We start from the raw sequence: 26,895 nt of genomic DNA, 5'->3' as shown, positions 1-26,895 counted from the left end.
GCGGGCATGCATGCACAGTGAGCCCGCACTTTTTTAGCTGGTCACGGCCGACATTTTTAAAGTCGCTCGTAGTCGGCATTGTTAAGCTGCTGTGGTTCTTGCGCGTCAATTCACGTGATCGGGAACGCCTTGATGGACATCTGCGCGACCCTCCCGACACCCGCCCATGACCCTCCAGTGGGTCGCAACCCATACTTTGAAAATGCCTGCTCTACAATAGTAATCCTGTGGGTGTGAAATGCAATACATGAATGCAAAATTGCTCTTTTTGGTTTTTTTATGATGGGCCAATTTAGCATGGGCAATCCACCTACCCTGCACATCTTTGGGTTGTGGGGGGTGAGACCAACCCAGACACAGGAAGAATGTGCAAACTCCACAATGACAAGTGACCCAGGGCCGGGATCAAACCCGGGTCCTCGACGTCGTGAGGCAGCAGTGCTAACCACTGCGTCACGCTTTTTCTTTCAAACCGAATGCTTGTTTCGCTGAGCAGATGCCAGTCTCAGACTGGAAGTTCACCGAAACGGAAAACGTTCAACAAACATTCAATCACTTGTATTTTTAAAATCAGTTACCTGAAGCCTTACATGCCAGGAAAGCACTTGTTCTATAACATTTACAGACATAAATCTCATCTGCCATTTTAATTCTACTTGCTTTCCTCTCCCCATTTCCAGTATAAATCAACTCAAACAAAAGGTTAAAAAAAAAAAACTGGTTCTCAATTTTGGCGAATTTCTTTGCTTCCAAATAAACGGTGCCATCAGAACCACAATAATCAGAGTAGTAAGAGTGGGAAAAGTATGGTGCCACAATACAAGTTTTGTTAATGAGAACAGTCATGCCACTGAGAAAAATAAGTAAACATTTCTCATCATGGAAAGAAGCAAAGTGATTCCTGTAATGGGCAATCACCAACACTCATTCCTGAAGATAATGGGGACAAACCCTACGTTGAATCAGGGAGAAAGGCAGTAATTCAAATATACTTTCCAAAAACATAGAAATTAACCTAAAATAGATGGTTGAAAATGTTACAAAAGCAAAGTGCTGCAGATTCTGGAAATCAGAAATAAAAAGAGAAAATGTTGTAAATACTCAGCATTTCTTGGCAGCACCTGTGGAGAGAGAAACTGTTAATGGTCTAGATATGTGACAAATGCTGCCAGATCTGTGAGTATCTTCAGCTTTAAGGTTCTCTCAGTATTCAGCATAAAGCATCTAAAATACCTGATTCACCAAAGTTATATGACCAGATATTAGCTCCATTTAAAATAACCTCATTTTCAGAATCTATCACAAGCGTTATCTACTGAGGATCCTCAAGACGAGTATGGTGCTTTTCCCCCAACTCTTATCACAAACTTTAATCAGTATCAATACAGATAACATCAGTTAGCCAGATTTCTTGCTCAAGCAGACCAGAACCTAATAGCATTCAAAGTTGACATTGTGAATCTTCATGAACTATGATTTAATAGAAATAAAAGGCTCCTTTATAGGCATCAATAATCTTGAATGTCATACCCCTCCCCTTACCTGACTAACACCTTCAGTGAGGCAAGGGGCACAGGAGGAATAGAACATAGGAAAATACAGCACAGAACAGGCCCTTCGGCCCACGATGTTGTGCCGAACCTTTGTCCTAGATTAATCGTAGATTATCATTGAATAGGGGCTGTTTAGCTCATGGCTAAATTGCTGACTAAGGCAGGCCAGCAGCACGGTTCAATTCACGTAACCTTGCATGGAAAACATTTATTTTCCAGCAATATTCTCTTTCACATCTTTTCATATTGATGCCAACTTTGCAGAGCATTCTGTAAGTTAACAACCACATAGACAAGGAAGCAACTTAGTCATGAGTGCATTACACCTGATTCCCTTGCTGGATAAGTATACGGAGATATATCCATCCCTTTTGTTAATACAATGAGAGCAAATAATACTTAACATAGATTTGGTATTTTTAGAAAAGCCTTTGTAACTATTATAAATACCAACAAATGTAATCTGATGTACAAAAGATGATTCAGAAAAACAGTTGGCTATTAACAATGGGATAATTTACGACTGCTGGCAAAAGAATTAAGATACTTGGTGCTAGAGTATGAGTAAACTCTCGTACAATTAACATTAGTAATGAGACTTCAAATATACACAATGCAAAAATCATCCTTATTATCAGGAACTGGTATTTAAATTTCTAACTCTAATGTCCTCAAGTAATGAAAAAAAAAACATGAAAAATAACAGAGTCGCGTTCTCCAGCTAATGTATTAACGCAATGAGCGATATAATGTCCAATGGAGTCAAAAGACAGATTGTCCTCCTGACCTCCCCAACTAATTGTAAATTCACTAGGGAATAATCACGTGACTTTCTCAAAGGGACGCTAAAGAACGGAGGAGATTAAGAAAAATAAACTAGTAGACATCTGAGGAAGCTAGGAAAATAAACAAAGGTACAAGACTGGCAAAACCAAAGGTCCCGGCGCAGACACGGCGACTGAGGATAATTTTCTTGGCCAACATCCATGTCAAAAAACTCTGCAGACAGGTTCATGGCAACAGGGTCAACTTTGTCCTCAATTAAGCATTCCCTCTCTTCGTCAGGAAGTGCTCTGCACATCCTTTATATTGCATTGTTGAGTTTGCTACTCATCTTCACGAGAAAGTAGCATGTTCAATTAAATGACTGTCCAACTTGGGATCAGTGAATTTTCATATTTCATGCAATCATTCAACAGTTTCGTCAATTCTTGAGAAATAATATGATTTTTACTTCATGCTGTAAAGAACAGCAATTCAATTCAATTCAATCTCCTGGCCTGGGGGCAGCTATGCTTGAAGAACTCCAGAGCAGAGGGGAGCGTATGATTTTTACATAATGCTGTAAAGAACAGCAATTCAATTCAATCTCCTGGCCTAGGGGTAGCTGTGCTGGAAGAACACCAGAGCAGAGGGGAGCGTCGTTAAAAAATAAAACTGTAAAGTTGTCTGCTGCAACAGATATAATCAGAGGTTCACGTCCGAATTGTTAATATATCAAAATGTCATTTATTAATCAGCAGAGGTGGAATTTTTGTCTTTGTTCCTTCAAGTACAAAATGAGATTGTGTGAAACATACACCAACTTTATTTTAAAATTCCAGAGTCGAAAATACCATCCTGGATACCTTTAGTTGGGCAAATCTTTCGACCCAAACTTTCTCCGATAATTTTTGGTCTATTTGGATAATGTGTTTCACTCTACACATCATTAATTAGGGAACTAGGTACATGTCCACTGCTGAACTTAGGAGAAGATATTGTGTTTGAATTACACTACAAAGTACAAAGTAAATTTTAAGACGGAGATTAATAGATTTGTGATAGATAAGCGCATTAACGTTAATGGAGCAATAGCACGTAAATGGAGTTGGTGTATCTGATCTAACTGAATGGCAAAACAAGCGAGGGATAGCCTCCTCCTGTTCCTATGCAAGGTAAAATCAGGAATCCACACCAAATGATCAATGTCAATACTATCAAAAACATTCTTGTGAAATTCCCAGTGATGGGTTCAGAAATGGAGTTTGTGGAGATTTCAAACTCAAACAAGCAACACCCAACTCAACATTTACCCATTCAAACTGCAGCAATCCCAAACGCAACCTGTCCAGTTATGAACAAACAGTAGTTAGACCTGAGGCAGCTGGTGCCCGCCGGGCTCGAGGCGGCTGCCGCTCACTAGGCCCAAGGCGGCCATCATCCACTCTTGTTCATCCGTCAAGGTGAAGATAACCATGTTCATTATATGGTGTGTTCCAGTGGGTAGATAAATGACTGTTGAGGCCAATATGCACTCCGAAGGTTCTGCTGCAAATAAAACAGGATACAGCAGACGGTTGAGTTTTGGATGAGTTGCTGACTCAGGATTTCCTCTCCTTGCATTTTTTCTCTGCCTCTGATATGCACCTGCTCACAAAGGAGACCACCCCATTTTTAATTTGGTTGCATCAGATGCAGCAATCCTGGGCGAGCTTCTCCCAGGATTCGGAGTCAAAATCAAAAGTCTTCAGGGTATTCTTGTAGCACTTCCTTTGACCACCATGAAAATGCATACCACACACACGCTCTCCACAGAAGATTTGCTTGGGTGAGTGAGTGCCTGGCATTCTGGCCACATGACCAGACCAACTCAGTTGTGACTGTCTCAATATGGTTGGATTCTTGGCATACCAGCTTAGGTGAACACCTCAGTATTTAGTTGTACCATCTGATCTTCAAAATCTAGTTAAGTGAAAAATGCTTAAGCTTCTTGGTATGATGCTGGTACACCATCCAAGTCTCACACATGTAGAGCATTGTGGGCATCACTATTGCTCTCTAGGCTTTCAGGTGGTCAGTGGAAAGGAACTTGCCAATCTTCTTCATAGAGGAATCTCACTGTGACAGGTGTGTTGGAGAGGCATTGCTGTCCTCTCTGTCCCCCTACGTGCAGACCCAAAGTTCTCCACCCCAGAGAGTTTGACGTTTTATAGGGTGGGCGGAGGGCAGCATTGGCCTCTGGGATCAGCACAGTTGGCCCAGCCTCCTCGTTTCCTGGCATGGTTGTCATCTGGGTTGCTGCAAGGACTTTGACTGCCTGGATGTCGGGAACGAACATTCCTCCACGAGGCTGGGGCCAGGGTGGACTCTCTGCTGCGATGTCAGGGAACACACACATACACACAAGCAGAGTTTTGGGCAGCAGTGGCTAGCATTACTGCCTCACAGCTCCAGGGACGCAGGTTCAATTTCGGCCTTGGGTTACTGTGTGGAGTTTGCAAGTTCTCCCAGTGTCTGCGTGGGTTTCCTCTGGGTGCTCCGGTTTCCTCCCACAGTCTAAAGATGTGCATGTTAGGTCGCCATGCGTGTCCCATAGTGTCCAAAAGGTTAGGTCAGGTTACGGAGATAGGGTGGAAGCGTGGGCTTAAGTAGGGTGCTCTTTCCAAGGGCCAGTGCAGACTTGATGAGCCGAATGGCCTCCTTCTGCACTGTAAATTCTATGATGTGCTCCGGCACACACGAGGGAAAAGAGAGAGAAAACGAGAGTGACTGTTACTGGTCGTCTCCTTTCCGTTTGTACAAGTGGATGATGGAGACAGTTAACCGTCCACTACACAGTCATCATCCACTAGACCAAAGACAGTCATCCATTAGACCAAAGTGGAGAGTCTTTTGTTTAAATCCCTTCAAGGGATGTAGGCGTGTTGGCTGAATGAGCATTCATTGCCCTAGCTAGGCGATTTCAGGCTGTCTGAGTGATATCGCTGTGGTCACATGTAGGCCAGACCAGATAAGGACAGCAGATTCCCTTCCCTATGGGACATCAGTAAACCCAATGGGTTTTCACAACAATTAGCAATGGTGATCATTGGAATTTTACTGAATTCAAATTGCACCATCCGCCATGGTAGGATGCGGACCCTTGGCCCCACAGCGTTAATAATAAGTCTTTATTAGTGTCACAAGCAGGCTTACATTAACATTGCAATGAAGTTACTGTGAAAAGCCGCTAGTCGCCACACTCCGGTGCCTGTTCGGGTACACAGAGGGAGAATTCAGAATGTTCGATTCACCTAACCTGCACGTCTTTCGGGACTTGTGGGAGGAAACCGGAGCGCCCGGAAGAAACCCACGCAGACACGGGGAGAACGTGCAGACTCCGCACAGTGACCCAAGCCGGGAATCGAACCCGGGACCCTGGCGCTGCGAAGCAACATTGCTGGCCATTACCCTGGATTATCATGACTGTCCTGTGACAATTCCCAGAGGACCCTCCTCAGGACCACAAACTACTCACCAGACTGAAGATAGTATCACCCACCCAGACACGAGATTGGAGCGACAACCAGAAGAAAAAGATGACATTGTTTGGTGAGGACACCGACCTGAAGCGAGTGTCTGGCCTGCCCCCTCACACACACACAAAGTTCCTGCGCTGCCCGCTGTCAAAATGCGATCAATCAAACAAAGTACCGATCTCTTTAAGGCGCAAAGCATCGATGACAGCGTCCACTTTCACCCGGATGGATGGGAGTGAGTCGTTGGGCTGCCGCCAGCCAGTGCACCGCTCGCTGAGGAGGCGCGAGGACTGCAAACCGCCCCGGCTTCACGGCGCGCGCCAGAGCGGCGCCAACGTTCAAAAACCCTCACCCGCCGGCCGGAAGCCGCCGCCCGGTGACGCACTTCCGCCAACGGCGGCTGGGCCGTCGCTATGGCGACAAGTGAGCGGGCTCTCGGGGGCGAAGGCCGCGGGGCCGAGAATCGTCCCTGGAAGGCTGGGACAGCGGCGCCCCGGGCAGGGTCCCAGCCTGTGGGCTGCTGCTGTCACACTAGGCTTTTTTTGGGGGATGTTATTTTTCTCCTTGAGGGCTTTATGTTAAAACAAATGCGAATTCTAGAGACAATGAGCTAGTAAGTCAACGTCTGAGAGAATTTGATTTATTGTCACATGTATTAATATACAGTGAAAAGCATTGTTTCTTGCATGCTGTACAAACAATGCATACCGTACATAGGGAAGGAAGGAGAGACTGCAGAATATAATGTTACAGTTATAGCAAGGTGTAAAGAACAGATCAACTTAATACGAGGTAGGTCCATTCGAAAGTCTGATGGCAGTAGGGAGAAGCTGTTCTTGAGTCGGTTGGTTCGTGACCTCAAACTTTGGTATCTTTTTCCTGGCGGAAGTGGTGTGTTATGTTATTTGGAATAACACAAACTGCCACTTGATGCCGTTGAGTAAAAGATGCTCCAGACTTTGAAGTGAGTTCAATGTGTTTTATTGAACTATTAGCACAGTTCTCAATGAGTTCGACTCTCTGCTAATCTAAATGTAGTAACTCCGTCTAACTGAACCAGCCTTGCTCTAAGCCACGTGCTGGGGTGTGATGCTGAGGATACACCCTGTCTCACTCTGTAGATGTTGGTCTGTGAAAAGAGGCGGGGTGTGAGTGCCTCATCCCTTTTGTCGTGAGATACCACCCCTGAGTGTCCTGACTGCTCATTGGTCGTGTCCTATTCTATCTGTTCATTAGCTGCATGTTTGCATATCATGACAGGAAGAAGGTGGAAGAGAGTATGTCTGGGGTCGTTAATTATGCTGGCTGCCTTTCTGAGGCAGCGGGAATTGTAGACCGAGTCACTGGATGGGAGGCTGGTTTGCATGATGGATTGGGCTACATTCACAACCTTTTGTCATTTCCTTGCGGTCTTGGGCAGAGCAGCATCCATACCAAGCTGACATGAACAGTTAAGTTATATAAATTATGCACCACATGGAATAGCACACAAAACTATAAGACCAAAAGACAGGAGCAGAATTACGCCCCTCAGTCCATCGAGTCTGCTCTGCTATTGAATCATGCTGTTGTATTTCTCATCCCCAATCTCCTGCCTTCTCCCTGTAACCCCTGATCCCCTTATTAATCAAGAACTTATCTCTGTCTTAAAGACACTAAGTAATTTGGCCTCCACAGCCTTCTGTGGCAAAGAGTTCCACAGATTCACCACCCTCTGGCTGAAGAAATTCTTCCTCATCTCTGTTTTGAAGAATCGTCCCTTTAGTCTGAGGTTGCACCCTCGGGTCCTAGTTTTTCCTACAAGTGGAAACATCCTCTCCACATCCACTCTATCCCCAAGCCTCTCGGTATCCTGTAAGTTTCAATAAGACCCCCCCCCCCCTTCTAAACTCCAACGAGTACAGACCCAGAGTCTGTACAATTTATAGCACAGAAATGGGCCTTGGTTTGGGGTGTCGAACGCATTTATCTTTTGCACACTTAACTTCCCAAAGAGCTATGATTTCATACTTTTGATCTACATTACCACTTGAATTCATGATCAAAAGCCATTTGATTTTAAACAGACACTGATCAAATACTTTTGTAATAATCAACTTTTAATTATTTGACTGAGAATTGATTTCCTGTTGGATGCTAACCTTTGAAAAAGAACTCTGTTTCTTTTCATAACCTTAAATGATGAGAAGAAGGCAGTCAACTGGATCAATGCAGCCTTCCTCAGGATATTCCTTTGTATTGCTTTCCTATGTAGACAAGATGGCCAGGCTGGTAGCCTCAATAGGACTGTGTCCATCGACTAAATTGGAACCACCTACAAGATCATTTAGTCACTCCTAGAATTCCAGTAATAACTCTTTTGATTTTTTCCAGAATTGATCAGTGTATTTTAAAAGAGTATAAAGCTAACTTTTCCAGCAAGATTTCCAATCTTATAATCCGAATGGAGGTCACTGGATCTGGACCATTAGGTTTTCCCCATGGCCTCACCTGAATACAATCTTCCCCGATGAGGGAGGTGGGGCTAAACCTTTAACCGGGAATCCCTATGGACATAAAACCCCGACCCAAGTGTAGGTCATGGGGCGGGAGACCTTTCTGGGAGTGGTGAGTATAATTTGTTGTGTATTAAACCTTTTTGTTCGCATCCAACATTGCTTCCTCATGGTCACTTGCCTGGATCCTACACCGTATTTTATCAGTTATTACCCTCAAAAAATCTGTTACTTTTTACCATTTATACAGTAAAGAGGTTTTGGGGGCAGGAAGTAAAGAGGCACACTTGGGTGATAGAAAGGTTTGCAGAGCATTCTACAAGGTTATAAGATAATAAAGGGATTCATACAATATAAAATAGTATGTAGCCTGGAACTGAGACACAGACCAAAAAGGCCAAAGTTGAATTAAAGCCTGTGCTAAGTTAGTGGATCATAGCTGGAGCAGCAATGGAGCAAGTTCTGATGGCCTCAATCAAGTGGGCAAGAAAAACATCAGCTAGATTTTGGCTCTTGATTGTTGTTCAGTAACATCGCCTAACTGTGCCCCTGCTTCAACTCATCTGAAATCTGGCACAGTGGCCAGCACTGCTGCCTCACAGCTCCAGGATCCTGGGTTCAATTCCGGCACTTTCTCCCCGTGTCTGCATGGGTTTCCTCCGGGTGCTCCGGTTTCCTCCCACAGTCCGAAGATGTGCAGGTTAGGTGGATTGGCCATGCTAAATTGCATCTGATTGTCCAAAAGGTTAGGTGGGACTATTGGGTTACGGGGATAGGGTGGAAGCGTGGTGAGGCATGGGCTTAAGTTGGGTGCTCTTTCCAAGGGCTGGTGCAGAGTCGATGGACTGAATGGCCTCCTTCTGTACTGTAAATTCTATGATACATTTGTACCTCTAGACTTGAGTATTCCAACTCCTAGCTTGCCTCCCATAAATTTGAGATCATCCAGAACTCTGCTGCCTGTATGCTAATGGACACCAAATCCAGTTCACCCATCACTCCTATTTGGATTTTGAAGTGCAATCATTACTACATGTCCTATCTGGTGTGCCATAGCCATGTCACCTCTGCTGAAGGGTTCAAAATCATACAAGTTAAAAATCTCACAAGCTACTAAATCCTCAAAGACAGAAAACTAGTGATGAGGAAACAGTTGATCTGCCCAGACTGTTTACAGGTAACAGTCAAGGACCAAATTATAGAAAACACTTTATTTACACAATTCGCAAACATGATTCAATTGAACACTGCAACTGTAACTCATGTGTCCACTACAACAAGAGGGAAGGGAGTTGATACATCACTGGTCAAAATACATTATTTTCATACCACTGTTGGAAGTTATTAAATAAACAGAGAAAAGTACATGCTTGGTGATATAATTAGGTAGATGTACCCAAATTGCAATTGGATTGTTATACTTGTATGTTATACATCATGTAATCCAAATTATTAGTTGTGAATGGACATAGATGATTTTGAAACAAATATACACCTTTGGTATATGCTAATTTCTTGTAACCAAACCCAAAAGTATAACTCGTGTAATCCTTGGATCAAGGTTCTCTTTGTGTGCCATTGGTTGGAATGTTGGAACCTTTGCTTTAGCTTGTAATCTATCCTGGTTGGTAGAACAAATGGAAGGGGACTTTAAGAGATGGCACATGCTCCCGTTATCAGTGGCGGGGAGGGTACAGGTCCTTCCCAGATTTCAGATTTCTGTGTGTCTTTCAGTGCATACCCATCTTCATCCCTAAGACCTTTTTCAAGCGGGTGAATAAGATTATTTCGGGCTTTGGGTGGGCGGGTAAAACCCTGCGAGTGAAGAGAATGTTGCTGGAGCGCAGTCGGGGGGAGGGTGGGTTGGCGCTGCCGAACTTCTGCAATTACTTTGGATACTGTCGGGGGGGCTAGCCTATCAGGGGAAAACAGCAGCAGCCAGAGCAGTGGCACCACGGCTGGCTCTGATGTTCAGAAGGGAGGGTCAAAGCGCAGAAGAGTAATAGTAATAGGGGACTCTATAGTCAGGGGCACAGATAGGCGCTTCTGTGAACGTGAAAGAGACTCCAGGATGGTATGTTGCCTCCCTGGTGCCAGGGTCCAGGATGTCTCCGAACGGGTAGAGGGAATCCTGAAGGGGGAGGGCAAACAGGCAGAGGTCGTTGTACATATTGGTACTAACGACATAGGCAGGAAGGGGCATGAGGTCCTGCAGCAGGAGTTCAGGGAGCTAGGCAGAAAGTTAAAAGACAGGACCTCGAGGGTTGTAATCTCGGGATTACTCCCTGTGCCACGTGCCAGTGAGGCTAGAAATAGGAAGATAGAGCAGATAAACACGTGGCTAAACAGCTGGTGTAGGAGGGAGGGTTTCCGTTATCTGGACCACTGGGAGCTCTTCCGGGGCAGGTGTGACCTGTATAAGAAGGACGGGTTGCATCTAAACCGGAGAGGCATAAATATCCTGGCCGCGAGGTTTGCTAGTGTCACACGAGAGGGTTTAAACTAGTATGGCAGGGGGGTGGGCACGGGAGCAATAGGTCAGAAGGTGAGAGCATTGAGGGAGAACTAGGGAATAGGGACAGTGTGGCTCTGAGGCAGAGCAGACGGGGAGAAGTTGCTGAACACAGCGGGTCTGGTGGCCTGAAGTGCATATGTTTTAATGCAAGGAGCATTACGGGTAAGGCAGATGAACTTAGAGCTTGGATTAGTACTTGGAACTATGATGTTGTTGCCATTACAGAGACCTGGTTGAGGGAAGGGCAGGATTGGCAGCTAAACGTTCCAGGATTTAGATGTTTCAGGCGGGATAGAGGGGGATGTAAAAGGGGAGGCGGAGTTGCGCTACTTGTTCGGGAGAATATCACAGCTATACTGCGAGAGGACACCTCAGAGGGCAGTGAGGCTATATGGGTAGAGATCAGGAATAAGAAGGGTGCAGTCACAATGTTGGGGGTATACTACAGGCCTCCCAACAGCCAGCGGGAGATAGAGGAGCAGATAGGTAGACAGATTTTGGAAAAGAGTAAAAACAACAGGGTTGTGGTGATGGGAGACTTCAACTTCCCCAATATTGACTGGGACTCACTTAGTGCCAGGGGCTTAGACGGGGCGGAGTTTGTAAGGAGCATCCAGGAGGGCTTCTTAAAACAATATGTAAACAGTCCAACTAGGAAAGGGGCGGTACTGGACCTGGTATTGGGAATGAGCCCGGCCAGGTGGTAGATGTTTCAGTAGGGGAGCATTTCGGTAACAGTGACCACAATTCAGTAAGTTTTAAAGTACTGGTGGACAAGGATAAGAGTGGTCTGAGGATGAATGTGCTAAATTGGGGGAAGGCTAATTATAACAATATTAGGCGGGAACTGAAGAACATAGATTGGGGGCGGATGTTTGAGGGCAAATCAACATCTGACATGTGGGAGGCTTTCAAGTGGCAGTTGAAAGGAATACAGGACCGGCATGTTCCTGTGAGGAAGAAAGATAAATACGGCAATTTTCGGGAACCTTGGATGACAAGTGATATTGTAGGCCTTGTCAAAAAGAAAAAGGAGGCATTTGTCAGGGCTAAAAGGCTGGGAACAGACGAAGCCTGTGTGGCATATAAGGAAAGTAGGAAGGAACTTAAGCAAGGAGTCAGGAGGGCTAGAAGGGGGTCACGAAAAGTCATTGGCAAATAGGGTTAAGGAAAATCCCAAGGCTTTTTACAAGTACATAAAAAGCAAGAGGGTAGCCAGGGAAAGGGTTGGCCCACTGAAGGATAGGCAAGGGAATCTATGTGTGGAGCCAGAGGAAATGGGCGAGGTACTAAATGAATACTTTGCATCAGTATTCACCAAAGAGAAGGAATTGGTAGATGTTGAGTCTGGAGAAGGGGGTGTAGATAGCCTGGGTCACATTGTGATCCAAAAAGACGAGGTGTTGGGTGTCTTAAAAAATATTAAGGTAGATAAGTCCCCAGGGCATGATGGGATCTACCCCAGAATACTGAAGGAGGCTGGAGAGGAAATTGCTGAGGCCTTGACAGATATCTTTGGATCCTCGCTGTCTTCAGGGGATGTCCCGGAGGACTGGAGAATAGCCACTGTTGTTCCTCTGTTTAAGAAGGGTAGCAAGGATAATCCCGGGAACTACAGGCCGGTGAGCCTTACTTCAGTGGTAGGGAAATTACTGGAGAGAATTCTTCGAGACAGGATCTACTCCCATTTGGAAGCAAATGGACGTATTAGTGAGAGGCAGCACGGTTTTGTGAAGGGGAGGTCGTGTCTCACTAACTTGATAGAGTTTTTCGAGGAGGTCACTAAGATGATTGATGCAGGTAGGGCAGTAGATGTTGTCTATATGGACTTCAGTAAGGCCTTTGACAAGGTCCCTCATGGTAGACTAGTACAAAAGGTGAAGTCACACGGGATCAGGGGTGAGCTGGCAAGGTGGATACAGAACTGGCTAGGCCATAGAAGGCAGAGAGTAGCAATGGAGGGATGCTTTTCTAATTGGAGGGCTGTGACCAGTGGTGTTCCACAGGGATCAGTGCTGGGACCTTTGCTCTTTGTAGTGTATATAAATGATTTGGAGGAAAATGTAACTGGTCTGATTAGTAAGTTTGCAGACGACACAAAGGTTGGTGGAATTGCGGATAGCGATGAGGACTGTCTGAGGATACAGCAGGATTTAGATTGTCTGGAGACTTGGGCGGAGAGATGGCAGATGGAGTTTAATCCGGACAAATGTGAGGTAATGCATTTTGGAAGGTCTAATGCAGGTAGGGAATATACAGTGAATGGTAGAACCCTCAAGAGTATTGAAAGTCAAAGAGATCTAGGAGTACAGGTCCACAGGTCATTGAAAGGGGCAACACAGGTGGAGAAGGTAGTCAAGAAGGCATACGGCATGCTTGCCTTCATTGGCCGGGGCATTGAGTATAAGAATTGGCAAGTCATGTTGCAGCTGTATAGAACCTTAGTTAGGCCACACTTGGAGTATAGTGTTCAATTCTGGTCGCCACACTACCAGAAGGATGTGGAGGCTTTAGAGAGGGTGCAGAAGAGATTTACCAGAATGTTGCCTGGTATGGAGGGCATAAGCTATGAGGAGCGATTGAATAAACTCGGTTTGTTCTCACTGGAACGAAGGAGGTTGAGGGGAGACCTGATAGAGGTCTACAAAATTATGAGGGGCATAGACAGAGTGGATAGTCAGAGGCTTTTCCCCAGGGTAGAGGGGTCAATTACTAGGGGGCATAGGTTTAAGGTGAGAGGGGCAAGGTTTAGAGTAGATGTACGAGGCAAGTTTTTTACGCAGAGGGTAGTGGGTGCCTGGAACTCGCTACCGGAGGAGGTAGTGGAAGCAGGGACGATAGGGACATTTAAGGGGCATCTTGACAAATATATGAATAGGATGGGAATAGAAGGATACAGACCCAGGAAGTGTAGAAGATTGTAGTTTAGTCGGGCAGCATGGTCGGCAGGGGCTTGGAGGGCCGAAGGGCCTGTTCCTGTGCTGTACATTTCTTTGTTCTTTGTTCTTTGTACTACTGGACGGCTAATATAGCCTTGATTAGGAAGTGGGTGGTGGGGGAGGGGTCGATGTGGGAGCGGATTGAGGCGGCGTCATGTAAAGACACCAGTTTGGGAGCACTGATAACGGCACCTCTGCCGTTCCCGCCGGCCCGATACTCCACAAGTCCGGTGGTGGTGGTGGCGGCTCTGAGAATCTGGGGGCAATGGAGGAGACATAAGAGAGTGGAGGGAGCATGATTTGGACCCCGATTTATAATCACCTTAGGTTTGTACCGGGTAGGCTAGATGGCGGGTTCCGGAGTTGGTAGATGGTAGGAATTAGAAGGATGGGGGATCTATTTATAGACTGGAGCTTTCCCAGCTTGAAATCTTTGGAGGATAAATTTAAATTGCCAACAGGGAATGGTTTTAGGTATTTGCAGGTGCGAGACTTCCTGAGAAAACAGATGCCGGCCTTTCCGCTGCCGCCGCCAAGGGGGATACAGGATAAAGTCGTTTCCAGTACCTGGGTGGGAGAGGGGAAAGTATATTTACCAGGAGCTTTCGGAGGCGGAGGAAACCCCAGTGGAGGAGCTTAAGGGCAAGTGAGAGGACAAGCGGGTCTATGGGCGGATGCCCTAAGCATGGTTGATACCTCCTCTTCATGTGCCAGGCTTAGCCTGATACAATGTAAGGTAGTCCACAGCGCGCACATGACAGCGGCTAGGATGAGCAAGTTCTTCGGAGTAGAGGATAGGTGTGCGAGGTGGAAGCCCAGCAAATCATGTCCACATGTTTTGGGCAAGCCCGAAGCTGAGAGGGTTTTGGCAGGATTTTGCTAAGGAAATGGCCACGGTGCTAAAAACACGGGTGGTGCTGAGTCCGGAGGTAACGATCTTTGGAGTGTCGGACGATCCGGGAGTTCAGAAGGCGAAGGAGTCCGAGGTCCTGGCCTCTGCCTCCCTGGTAGCCTGGAGACGGATCTTGTTAATGTGGAGGGACTCAAAGACCCCGAGTGCAGAGACCTGGGTTAGTGACATGGCTGGGTTTCTCAGTCTCGAGAAAATAAAGTTCGCCTTAAGAGGGTCAATGTTAGGGTTCACCCGGAGGTGGCGGCCGTTCGTCGGCTTTCTCGGCGAAAATTAAAATGTCAGCAGATGCAGTATTCCGAGGGGGGGGGGGTGGTGGTTGTATGGTTGAGGTGTGTGTAGATTGGGCTGGGGCGGGGGGGGGGGGGGGGGGGAATGTTTATTTTACCATGTTGATGTCATTGTTTATGTTACTGTTATAAAAGTTTTTTCAAATACCTCAATAAATTTTTTTATTTTTTTTAAAGGAACCCGATTTGGAAAGTAAATATATGCAATAAACAACTGGAGAGAAAAGAACCAGATAGGAGCTGAAGAAGTACTTTTTACGACATCAGTTGATCTGATCGCCCGATTGCCCTACCTGAAAGACTCGTGTAATAACTTCCAAAAGGGAACTGGATAAATTCTTGAAGGGTAAAGATGTGCAGGGCTATAGGAAAAGAAGCATCAGAGTGGAACTGATTAGATAACTCTTTCGAAAAACTGACACAAGCAAATAGGCCAAGGAGCCTCCTCCTACCTCTATCACTGTATGATTCTGACAGTGGAATCACACTGCTGTTAAATTACCTCTATTCTGAAAAATTAGCAATGGCTATACATTGAATGAGTCTTGCAAAGTGTTCATCGTTTCGATGTTCAGCTGATTGGGGAAGTGTATGTGATGATGAACGGAACACAATATCCCATTCTTAAACAAGGGGATCTTAAATTTCGATAGGGAAATTGTATATCTCAATAGTATGTTGTGAAAGTAAATTCCTGATTGTGAGAGACATCGTTCAGTTTATGGGAAAATCCAGCAACGCTAATCTAAGAGAATTTTTAAAACAATTTAAAGTACCCAATTTAATTTTTTTTCCAATTAAGGGGCACTTTAGTGTGACTAATCCACCTATGCTGCACACCTTTTGGACTGTGGGAGGAAAACGGAGCACTGGGGAACGCCACAGACACAGCGAGAATATACAAACTACACACAGTCACCCAAGGTCGGAATCAAATCCGGGTCCCTGGTGCTGTGAGGCAGCAGTGCTAACCACTGTGTCACCCCCAAATCTGTGCTGACTCTTCTTAATTAACCCACATTTGTCCGAATAACTTTTGTGCATGCACATGCACTACATGCAGACGGATCAGCATGCTATCACATGGATAACCCATTGAACCTCATTTGTGATCGGAATTGGTATTTGTAATGAGTAAGTGACTTAATTTTGACCCATATTATCCTTTCTGAAACCTTCCCCATCTTTGGCTGTTCTGTAATGGCTGGATTTATCCTGACGCCCTTTTAAACAAGAGTGTAACATTTGCAATTCTCTAGTGTTGAGGAATCTAAGGAGGATTGAAGATTATGCCCAGTAACTCTGCAATTTTAACATTTAGCAGCCGAGGATACATCCCTGGATAAATTTTTATCAATTTCCAGCCGATCTAGCATCTCAACTGCCTTCTCTTTTACAGTGACTTTGTCTATATCTTCCTTGAGAAAGACAAATGCAAAGTACTTATTAGCTACCTCAGCCCTCCACCTTAATTCGTAGACCCACTTTTCGATCCTTAATCAGTCCAGTCCTCCTTTCACTACCTGTGTACTTTTTGTATGTTTACAGAAAACCTGCAAATTCATTTTTATGTTTTCTACTAATCTATTCTCGTTCTATTTTCCTGCTTTATTATTGCTTTTCACTTTTCCTCTGAACCTTTCGATATTCAACCTGGTTCTCAACTTGTATTATCAACTTGACATTTGTCATATGTGCACTTATTCTGCTTTATCATGCTCTCTATTTCTTTTGCCATCCAGGGGGCTCTGCTTTTGTTGCCCTACCTTTCACTGTGATGGACATGTACTTCGATTGTACCCGAATCATCTTTTTAAAGGCTGACCATTGTCCAATTCCATTTTTGCCCGCCTGTCCTGGCATGGTTTGGTCTCGCCATTGTGGTTGCTTCCACTTGCGCTGATAAGTATCCTCCATGCATTGTGGAAAACTTCCTCTGATCCCGGATGGTATATTTTATTTTCTACAATTTGAGAAACTGCTCTCGGACGTCCAGTCTGCGGCCTTGGGTGGCACCGCCAATCATCAGCCGATCAGGAGTCTTTGGGCGATCAGGAAGGCGAAGGCTAGGACATCCGTCCCTATCCCCATAAAGAACTCTGGCTGCTCCAATATCCCGAAAACCGCCACTAGTGGGTACAGCTATACCCTTGGAAAAAGGTTGTCCAGTACCCAACAAGCTAGGGAAAGACCAGAACATGTGGGTGTGGTTGACCAGGCCTCCCTGGCACCGTTCACATTTGTCCTCCACTTCCGGGAAGAATCCGCTCATTCTCGTTCTGGTTAAGTGCGCCCTGTGAACCAACTTTAGCTGCGTCAGGCTCAGCCTGCACATGTGGAGGTGGAGTTCACCGTGTAGTGCTTTGATCCAGACTCTTCTCTCCCCCCCCCCCCCCCCCCCCCCATCTCCTGCCCAGATTTCTCCTGTGTCTCGGCAAGGGTGTACATATCTCTTCTAATGTCCATCCGTACATGTCCATGCAGTTGCCATTCCCTAGTTCGTCTGCGGTCAGAGGTCTGTCCAATAGCGAGTGTGCTCGTATCTGGGGGAACCTCATTGTCTCTTTTTGAAGGAAGTTTTTGATTTGTCTGTATCTTAGCTTGTTCCCTTTTGGGTGCTGGAGCTTGTCCGTGAGTTCCCCCAGGGTCACTACTCTGCCATTTTCGTAGGTCTCCTACCATCCGTGTCCTTTGTCCTGTCTCTACCTTCTGAATGAGGCGTCCATCGTCTTGGGGATGAATCTATGGTTTTCACAGATGTGAGCCATGATGAGCCAGTCAGACTGAAGTGGTGCCACAATTGGTTCCACGTCCTCAACGTGGCCACTACCACTGGGCTTTTTTGAGTATCTGGCTGGGGAGGATGGGACTGCGGCCGTGGCTATGCTCTGGTGAGGGGCATCCCTGTACAGGAAGTCTCCATTTTAATCAATTCCACCCCCGGTTCCTTGATCCATCTCCGTACCCTTTCTACGGTAACAGCCCAGTGGTAGAATTGGAGACTCGGGCACAAACGTCACGATTAGTTGTCAACTTTGGTGAAGAAGGCCTTGGGGATGAAGATCGAGAGGGATCTGAACAGCAAAAAGAACCTGGGCAGCACTTTCATCTTGATCGTTTGCAATCTTCCCCCCCCCCCCCCCCCACCCCCCCCCCGCTCCCCCAAGGAAGAGCAGGAGCGAGTCCCAACTCTGTAGGTCCCTTTTTACCTCCTCCACCAGACTCTGTAAGTTCTATTTAGAAATCCATGTCCAGTTGTGGGCTATTTGTATCCCAGGTGTCAGAATTTGGTCTGGGCCAGCTTGAACATCAACATTCCCAGCTCTGATTCCCCCACTCCCGCCTGTGGGTTCACCGGGCCGATTTTCCTCTTACTCAGGTTCTGTTTCTAACCTGAGAAGGTTCTGACTGCATCACTAGTTCCATTATTCCTCCCATGCTGGCCAGGGGGTTCGAGACTTAGAGGAGCAGGTCATCAGCGAACAGTGTGACTCTATGCTTTCTGACTCCCCTTTGAATGCCTCTCCACCCCTTCGCTGATCTAAGAGTGATTGATTGCCAGTGGCTCGATTTGTCAGGGCGAATAGCAGCAGGAATAATGGGCATCCCTGCCTCGTGCCTCTGTGCAGCCGGAAGTATCCAGAGCCAGTGGCGTTTGGCTGTACGCTTGCCATGCGAGCGCTGTACAGTAGTTTCACCCAAGAGGTGAACCCTGGCCTGAACCCAAACCGTTCCAGTACCTCTGAGGTAACTCCATTCAACCCTGTCAAAGGCCTTCTCTGTGTCTAGAGAGATAATCACCTCTGGTGTCTCTCCCCCGGGTGAGGTCATGATCACGTTCAGCAGACTTCCGGTGGCAGCCATGGAGTGAGTGTTCACACATTTGGTGGCTCCCACTGAAGGTGGATTTTGTTGGTCCTGCCCCACCCATGTGGGTGTTTATTTGAGGGCAATGGCGCGAGGATGCTTGCAAAGTTGATGGGGGAGGGGGGCCTTTGGCCAGCCCTTCGAGGGTGGATCAGGCCTACAGGGTGCGAAGGAGGAGGTCGCAGGTGGGGGAGTCGCTGAGGGCAATGGTGGTGCGGCTGCATCGATTCTTGGACAAAGAAAATAGTTTGAAATGGGCGAGACAGACGGAAATGCACCTGGAATGGGAGTGAGCTGCAGGTCTACCAGAACCTGCAGCAGAGTTGGCGAAGAGGACGGCTGGTTTCAGCTGGATAATGACTGTCCTCTTCAAGAAGGGAATGAAGTTTGGGGTTTTGTAACCTGCCCGCTTGTGGGTGACTCATCAGAAACCGGTTTTATTTTGGCTTGCCAGAGGAGGCGATGGACTTTATGGGGACCATGGACTGGGACGAGTGTGAGAACATTGAACTTTGGAGAGGAGCTCTTTTTTTATTGTCAAGTGTATGGGGTGGGTTTCCTGGGGAGTGGCGATGGTGAATATGTCTTTTGTTTTTTCTTTGGGTGAGGGGGAGTTGGAGGCCTTGGGCGGGGGCCACCATGCTAGCTCGGCGGGCTAGTTAACAGGAGTGAGGTGGGGGGTTGTCAAGAGGTGGGGATGGGGTTGTTTTTTGGGGAGGGGGTAGGGTTGCTGACATGGGTGTGGTGTGGAAGGGAGAGATGGCGGTGGACATCGAGGGTAGGCCTGGAGGGGTGCATGGCGTGGGCTGGTGTATGGCCTGATCGGCAGAGTAGGGGGATGGGGAGCCCCCTGACCAGGCTTATCACGTGCACTGTGCAAGGGTTGAATGAGCCAGATAAACGGTCGTGTGTGTTCACACATTTGAGGAATCTGAAGGGGGACGTGATGTTTTTACAAGAGACACACCTGAAAATGGGGGATTGGACGAGGCTGAGGAAGGGATGGTTGGGCTGGTGTTCCACCCGGGGCTGGATATGAAGATGATGTGGGGGTGGGGGTGAGGGGTGGCAGTGTTGGTTAACAAGATGTTTGAGGTGGGGAGCATTGTGGCAGACCCTGGGGGGTAGGTATGTGATGGCCAGTGGAAAGCTGGAGGGGGTGCCAGTAGTCCTGGTAAATGATTATGCCCCGAATTGAGACAACATGCATTTTATGAGGCGGGTGTTGGGGAAGATTCCGGACCTGGACATGCATTGGTTGATGATGGGTGGAGGTTTGGGAGGCGGAGGTCGAAGGAGTTTTCATACTTCTCCCATGTGCACCAGGTGTGTTCCCGGATTGATTTCCGCATGTTGGACAAGGTGCTGCTGGCGGGGCGTCCAACCCGGGGTCTTCGGCGATTGTGGTTTCTGACCACACGCTGCACTGGGTGGATTTGCGGGTGGTTCAGGGGAGTCCCAACAGCCACAATGGAGGTTAGATGTGGGGCTGTTGGCAGATGAGGGGGTGAGGACTGTCATTCGGGGCTATGGGGGGGGGGGGGGGGGGGGGGAGAGATTCGGTGGTACCTGGATGGGTTGGAGTTTCCCGAGATGGAGGAGGGGCGTGTTCAGGGCCTGGGTGCCCCGATTGGATTGAGTGAGATGATGGATGGTATGGGTGCAATGCCAGCAGAGAAGGCCCTGGGGCCGTTCGGGTTCCCAGTTGGGTTTTATAAAAGGTTTGGGGCGGAGCTGGGGCCACTGCTGGTGAGGACGTATAATGAGGTGAGGGAAGGGGGGGTTCTCCCCCTTACGTTGTCGCAGGCTTCCATCCCCCTGATTTTAAAGAAGGATAAGAACCCAGAGCAGTGTGGGTCGTCCCGCCCAATATTGTTACTCAATGTTAGCAGTAGATGGCGCTTAGGGCATCGAGGAATAGATCGGGGGGTGCCGAGCTTAGGGTTTCGCTAATAAATTGTTTTTTAGTAAATTGCAGAGGGCAGGAAAGGAGGTTAGCGGAGTTGCCGTTCAGGGTGGTGGGGACGAGCTTGGGATTCAAGTGGTGTGGAGCTGGGCCCAACTGCATAGATTGAACTTGGCTCGATTGGTGGAGGGGATGAAGGCGGATTTTAAGAGCGAGATGTTTTGCCGCTGTCGCTGGCTGGACGGGTGCAGACAGTGAAAATGACGGTGCTGCCTAGGTTTCTTTTTTTTCCAAATAATTTTTATTAGGGTTTTCACAAAATATCAACATCAGAATGAAAAACAAACCCAGTAAAATTAAATACAGAACAAATTAAAACACCGTACCCCCCGATACATAAATAATAAATTAACACCCCAAGTTAACACAAAGCAAACATAGCAAATATATACACCCCCTCAGATCCCCCAGGGTAAATAACAAAAATAAAATAGAACTCCCCCCCCCCCCCCTCGGTTGCTGCTGACCATTGTCTACCGTTCTGCCAGGAAGTTCAAGAACGGTTGCCACCGCCTAAAGAACCCTTGTACCGATCCCCTTAAGGCGAATTACACCCTCTCCAATTTAATAAACCCCGCCATATCATTGATCCAGGATTCCACGCTTGGGGGCCTCGCATCCCTCCACTGAAGAAGAATCCTTCGCCGGGTACCAGGGACGCAAAGGCCAGAATACCGGCCTCTTTTGCCTCCTGCACTCCCGGCTCCCCTGCAACCCCAAATATTGCGAGCCCCCAGCCCGGCCTGACCCTGGATCCTACCACCCCCGACACCGTCCTCGCTACGCCCTTCCAAAATTCCTCCAGCACTGGGCATGCCCAGAACAGATGGGTGTGATTTGCTGGGCTCCCTGAGCACCTAACACACCTGTCCTCTTCCCCCAAAGAACCGGCTCATCCTTGTCCCGGTCATGTGTGCCCTGTGCAGCACCTTAAACTGTATGAGGCTAAGCCTCGCGTACGAAGAGGAAGAGTTCACCCTCCCTAGGGCATCTGCCCACGTCCCCTCTTCGATCTCCTCTCCCAACTCCTCCTCCCACTTACCTTTCAACTCCACCACCGAGACCTCCTCCTCCTGCATCACCTGGTCAGTTTCCGAGATCTTCCCCACTCCAACCCACCCCCCCCCAAGAGCACCCTGTCCTGTACTGTGCATGACAGCAGCCGTGGGAATTCCACCACTTGCCGCCTGGCAAACGCCCTTACCCGTAAATATCTGAAGGTGTTCCCCGAGGGGAGCCCATACTTCTCCTCCAGTTCACCCAGGCTCGCGAACTTCCCGTCCACAAACAGGTCCCCCAACCTTCTTATCCCTGCCCTGTGCCACCCGAAAACCCTCCATCTATTCTCCCTGGGACAAACTGGTGATTCCCCCGTATTGGGGTCCACACCGAGGCCCCAACTTCCCCCCTGTGCCGCCTCCTCTGCCCCCAGATTTTGAGGGTAGCCACCACTACCGGGCTTGTGGTATACCTCATTGGAGGGAGCGGCAGCGGCGCTGTTGCGAGCGCCTCCAGACTCGTACCCTCACAAGACGCCGTCTCCAGCCTCTTGCTGCCGAGGTTTCTGTTTGTGTTTTAGAACCTCCCTAACTTTGTCCCTAAGACTTTTTTAGGAAAATCAATGGGCTGATCTGGGGAGGGGTTTGTGGGCCCCCTGGGTGTGGCAGACCTTTCTGGAATGGGGTGGGGGGGGTTAGACCTGGTATTACCGAATTTGCTAAATTTTTTGGGCGGCAAATATTGTGATGGTGAGGAAATGAGCTGTGGAGGAGAGATCGGTTTAGGAGCGGGTGGAGGCAACTTTGTGTAGGGGGACGTGTTTGAGGGCTTTATTGTTGGCGCATTTGCTGTTCTCACCAGCCAGATTCTCTGTGAGCCCAGTGGTGGTGTCGGTGTTAAAGGTGTGGGGGCAGTGTACTTTGGGTGCCGTTGTGGGCGCCAATCTGCAACAACCATAGGTTTGCGCCGGCAGGGCTGGATGCGAGGTTCAGGGGGTGGTGGCAGGTGGGAATTGAGTACGTTCATGAGAGACTTGTTCATAGCGGCAAATTAATTTGCGAGGTTGCAGGAAGTGTATGAGTTGCTTAAGGGGAATGGTTTTAGGTACCAACAGGTTCAGGATTTCGTGGGGAGAGAAGTGCCGTCCTTTCCGGGACTGCCAGCTCCGGTGTGGCAAGACAAGCTGCTATCAGAGGACGAAATAGGGGAGGGGAAGGTGTCGTATATTTATAGCTTCGGAACTGCTGAATGCCGGGGTGTGGGTGAGCGACCTGGTAGAAGTCTTGAGGCTGGAGAAGGCTAAGTTCACTCTGTGGGGGTTGGTAGTGGGCTTCGTCCGGAGGTGTAAGCCATTCATTGATTTCTTCAAGGAGATTTGATGGGTCAGCAAAGGGTGGGGGAAGGGGGTTAAAATGGGGAAGGTGGAGGACTTCCGGTGACGGCGGGCGGGAGGCGGCCGCACAATGGAGGGCTCCCGTTCGGGAATGGCATTTTCGGGGCTTTAAGCCCGGTCCCAGGGTCCACGGAGGCGGCAGAAGCAGGGAGAAGGCACGGAGGAGGCACAGTGAAGACACAGGAGGAAAAAAAACCCAAAGAAAAATGTCAAGGGTGAGCAAAAAAACGGCCGGAAAAAAAAACAGCTGAAGGTCCGTCGGGGAGTGGAAAGGTCACCGCGGGGTCACCAAGGAAAATGGAGGCTGGAGCACCAGGGAAGGCCGCACTGCTTACGGCTGAAGAAATAACTAAGGTGATGGCTGCGGAATTTGAAAAGCAGTTGGCGCAGATTGCGAAATGCATGGAGACGGTGAGGAAGGAGATGAGGGAGGCTTTTGAGTGTGCTGGTGGAGGAGGCGGTTTCCCCGGTGAGGGCGGAGGTGGCGAGCGCAGTGGCGGAGGTGCGAGAGCAAGGGGAGGCGCTGAAGGAAGTGAAGGAGACGTTATTGCAGCACGGTGATCAACTTGCCTCGATGGGGAAAGAGATGCGGAAGGTGATGGATACTAACAAGGATCTGCGAGGAAAAATGGAAGACCTGGAAAACAGATCCAGGCGACAGAATTTGACGATTGTGGGGCTGCCCGAAGGAGTTGAAGGACCGAAGCCGACTGAGTATTTTGCTGCGCTGCTGGCAAAACTACTGGGGGAGGGGGAGGACCCCTCCCGATATGAACTGGATCGGGCTCATCGGTCGTGGAGGCCTGTACCAAAGGCGAGTGAGCTGCCAAGGGCAGTGACTCTGTGCTTCCGTAGGTACAGTGTGAAGGAGAAGGTCCTGAGCTGGGCCAAGCAGAAGCGGGTGGTGCAGTGGGCTGGAGCTGGTGTACGTGTATACCAGGACTTTACGGTGGAGCTGGCAAGGAGGCGGGTTGCCTTCAACCGGGTGAAGAGGGCACTGTACATTAGCATGGTGCGGTGCGGCATTGTAAATCCAGCGAAGCGGAGGGTGATTTACAAGCTCTGGGACTTTTATTTTGGGACGGCGGAAGCAGCGGAGGAGTTTGCGAAAGCAGAAGGACTGTGGCAGAACTGACAAATTGAGGAATGGCCATGTGCCGATGTAACCTCATGACTGTATTTTCTTCTTTTTTTTTCACTGCGTGCGGGTGTAGGGGCTAAAGGAGCCAATGTGGTATATATTTGGACAAGGGAAGGGATGGGACTTTCACTCGAAATGAGGGTTCTTTGGGGTGTAGGTGGATATGTGCGGGGTTTGTGTGCTAAAAGGGGATCTTTGGGCTTTCCTAGGGCCGGGCAAGTGGGAAAGGGACCCAGGCGGGGGCCTCCACGCTGGCCAGTGAACGGGAGTGAGGTGGGGGGAGGGGCTGCGGCCATCGGAGCCTGGCAGAACAGGGTCCGAGTGGTCTAGCCGGGGTGGAAAGTTGGGGGGAAGGAACCGAGGTTGGGAAGAGGAGTTTTACAAGAGGTAGTGGACGGGAGGAGCTGGAGACCTGGGGTGGTGGGGGGTGGGTGGGGTGGTGGGAGCTGTGTAAGATTAAGGGCGACTACGGGTAATCCCGGATTCCTTTTTGTCATTTGTTTATGTAAACATGTGGGCTGAGGTTTGGGGGTTGGTGGGTGGATGGGATCGTTGTTATTATGGGGATTGACATATCTTGCTGATTATTGTTTATTGTTGATGGATGTAAATGTGGGAGAAAATGTGAAAAAGGAGAATTTTTTTTTTTTTAATTTTTTAATGGGGAAGGTGGGACTTGGCAGGGGTGTCAGGGGGGTTGGAGGGTTGTGGTTGTTTATTGGGATGTGTTCTTCTGATAGTCTGTATATTTATCATGAATAAAAATATATGTTTTAAATGATCACGTTCAGCAGGCGCCTGATGTTAGCTGACTGCTCTTGATAAAGCCCGCCTGATCCTCTGCAACTACCTCTGGCACACAACTCTCCAGGAAGTGGAGAGGGTAGCGGCAGCGCAGCTCCCAAAAGGGAGGGTGCGCCTGGCAGGAGGGGAGGGGAATGAGGGGGGGTGGGGGGTGTAGAACGCTTGCAACATGTCGCACACAGTGACTGTTGGAACAAAGGAACCAACGACAGCCATCTTAAATGGCCCCCAAACATAGGGAGGCGCTAGAGAGCAGGGACACACTCACATGGCGAATATGGCTGACCCCGAGGGGGGGGTGGTGGTGCTGGAATTGACCGCAAACTTGACCAGGGTTGCGTACCAATACTGATCAAGAAAGTTCTCCTGAACACACAGAAATTATCCCTCCTCGCCTCCCTTTACACTCTAGTCTATGTTAGGATAATTGATGTCCCCCTTTATCAGTGATTCGTAGTTCTAGTAGTTCTCTAATTTCCCTGCAAATTTGTTCTTCAATATTTTTCCTTGTAGTTGGTGTCTTAAATAATATGTCCAGTAGCGCAGTGTCTACAGGACTTCATCTTTCTTTTGACCCCCATATATACAACCTCTTGCTGTTCACCATCCCCCTTCAGAATGTGCAGCTGCACAGTGCCATCTTGGACCCTGGCATCAGGGAGGCAATGTACCATCTGCAGCCACAGGAACACCTAACTATTGTACCCAATCATTATTGGTTTCCCAATTGGTCTTTGCTATGTCTGTACTTCCCAGGAAAATCATAACCCTCACCAGTAATCGGAATTGAATACTCATTGGAGAAGAAAATGCATTCTGGAGACTCCTGCCCTACTGACCTGGACCTCCTTGTCTGTGTAGTGGTCACACTCTTGAATTGCAGCTCCTTGTAGCTCAGTCTCACGGATGCACCACAGTGATGCCAACTATTGCTCAAGTTCTGAAACCCAGAGTTTGAGTTCCTGCAACTGACAACATTTCCTGAATATTTGGGTTCCCAGGATACAAGAAGCATCCTGGAGCTCTCTCAAGGCACAGAATGTGCATTTGATAAGACTGAGGTGCCCTGGCATGCCTTTATTTATTAGACTACTAACTTTAACAGCAATAAATTTAAGATTTGCAAAAGTCAGAAGATTTTAACCCTTCACTTTTTTACCTGTTTTTAAGTTTCTTATCTTAAATCTTACCTCAATGCTTACCCTTTATCACAGTCTTAGTTTCCTCGGATTTGACACCTGCTCCTTGCTTGCAAAGTTACCTTGTGCATGTTTTCACTCTGGTTATTTTATGATGTTTTCTCCACAGGTGCACTGTATTTATGCTCCTTGGCGATCCCAGGATGAAAAACATATTTGAGGGTGGAGCCTTCCCGTTGGTGGTGATCTTCGGGGTATCAGAACAGACGGAGCTCTTCATGGGGAGAGGGGCAGATGCCCTCTCCTTTGCCTCCCTGATCGCCCGCCAGAGACTCCTGGCCAATTGGCAATCAGCGCCACCCAAAGTTGCAAACTGGCTGTCCGTCCCTGGCAGAACTTCTCAAACTGGAGTAAATAAAATATGCTAACAGAGAATTGAAGGAAGGCTTCCACAGCACGTGGAGGCTGTTCGCCAACATGTTCCAAGACCTGTTCATAACCAGCAACCAATAGCTAAAACAGACAATGAAACAAAGAGAGGAAAGGGGGAAGACATGCGGGGGGGGGGTGGGGTGGACAGGGGGAGGGAGAGAAGAAAGACAGG

General features: G+C 48.1%; 1 protein-coding gene and 1 long non-coding RNA gene across 12 annotated transcripts in view; one reads left to right on the top strand and one right to left on the bottom strand.

Annotated features, from left to right (window-relative positions):
• Positions 1-6,175, bottom strand: part of cep112 (centrosomal protein 112) — an 804,780-nt gene extending 798,605 nt beyond the window's left edge. For 3 of the 10 annotated variants that reach the window (XM_072483746.1, XM_072483747.1, XM_072483749.1), the window contains exon 1: positions 5,833-6,160. The gene's annotated coding sequence lies outside the window, so the exon portion shown is untranslated. Of the gene's footprint in view, positions 1-5,832 lie in introns of all 10 variants that reach the window. The other 7 variants (XR_011936273.1, XM_072483740.1, XM_072483744.1 and 4 more) reach the window with 5 other exon arrangements.
• Positions 6,176-6,182: 7 nt separating this feature from the next.
• On the top strand, positions 6,183-26,849 carry LOC140395682 (uncharacterized). Of its 2 annotated transcripts, none has more exons than XR_011936275.1 (3): positions 6,183-6,446; positions 15,160-16,116; positions 26,461-26,849. It is a non-coding gene; the product is annotated as an uncharacterized lncRNA (long non-coding RNA). The 2 variants fall into 2 exon arrangements; XR_011936274.1 differs by having other exon boundaries at positions 6,183-6,625.
• The last annotated feature ends 46 nt before the right edge of the window (positions 26,850-26,895 follow it).

This window comes from Scyliorhinus torazame, chromosome 18, assembly GCF_047496885.1.
Source record: "Scyliorhinus torazame isolate Kashiwa2021f chromosome 18, sScyTor2.1, whole genome shotgun sequence".
NCBI lineage: Eukaryota > Metazoa > Chordata > Chondrichthyes > Carcharhiniformes > Scyliorhinidae > Scyliorhinus > Scyliorhinus torazame.
The sequence above is the reverse complement of the archived record's forward strand: the minus strand, read 5'-3'. Positions and strand labels throughout refer to the sequence as shown.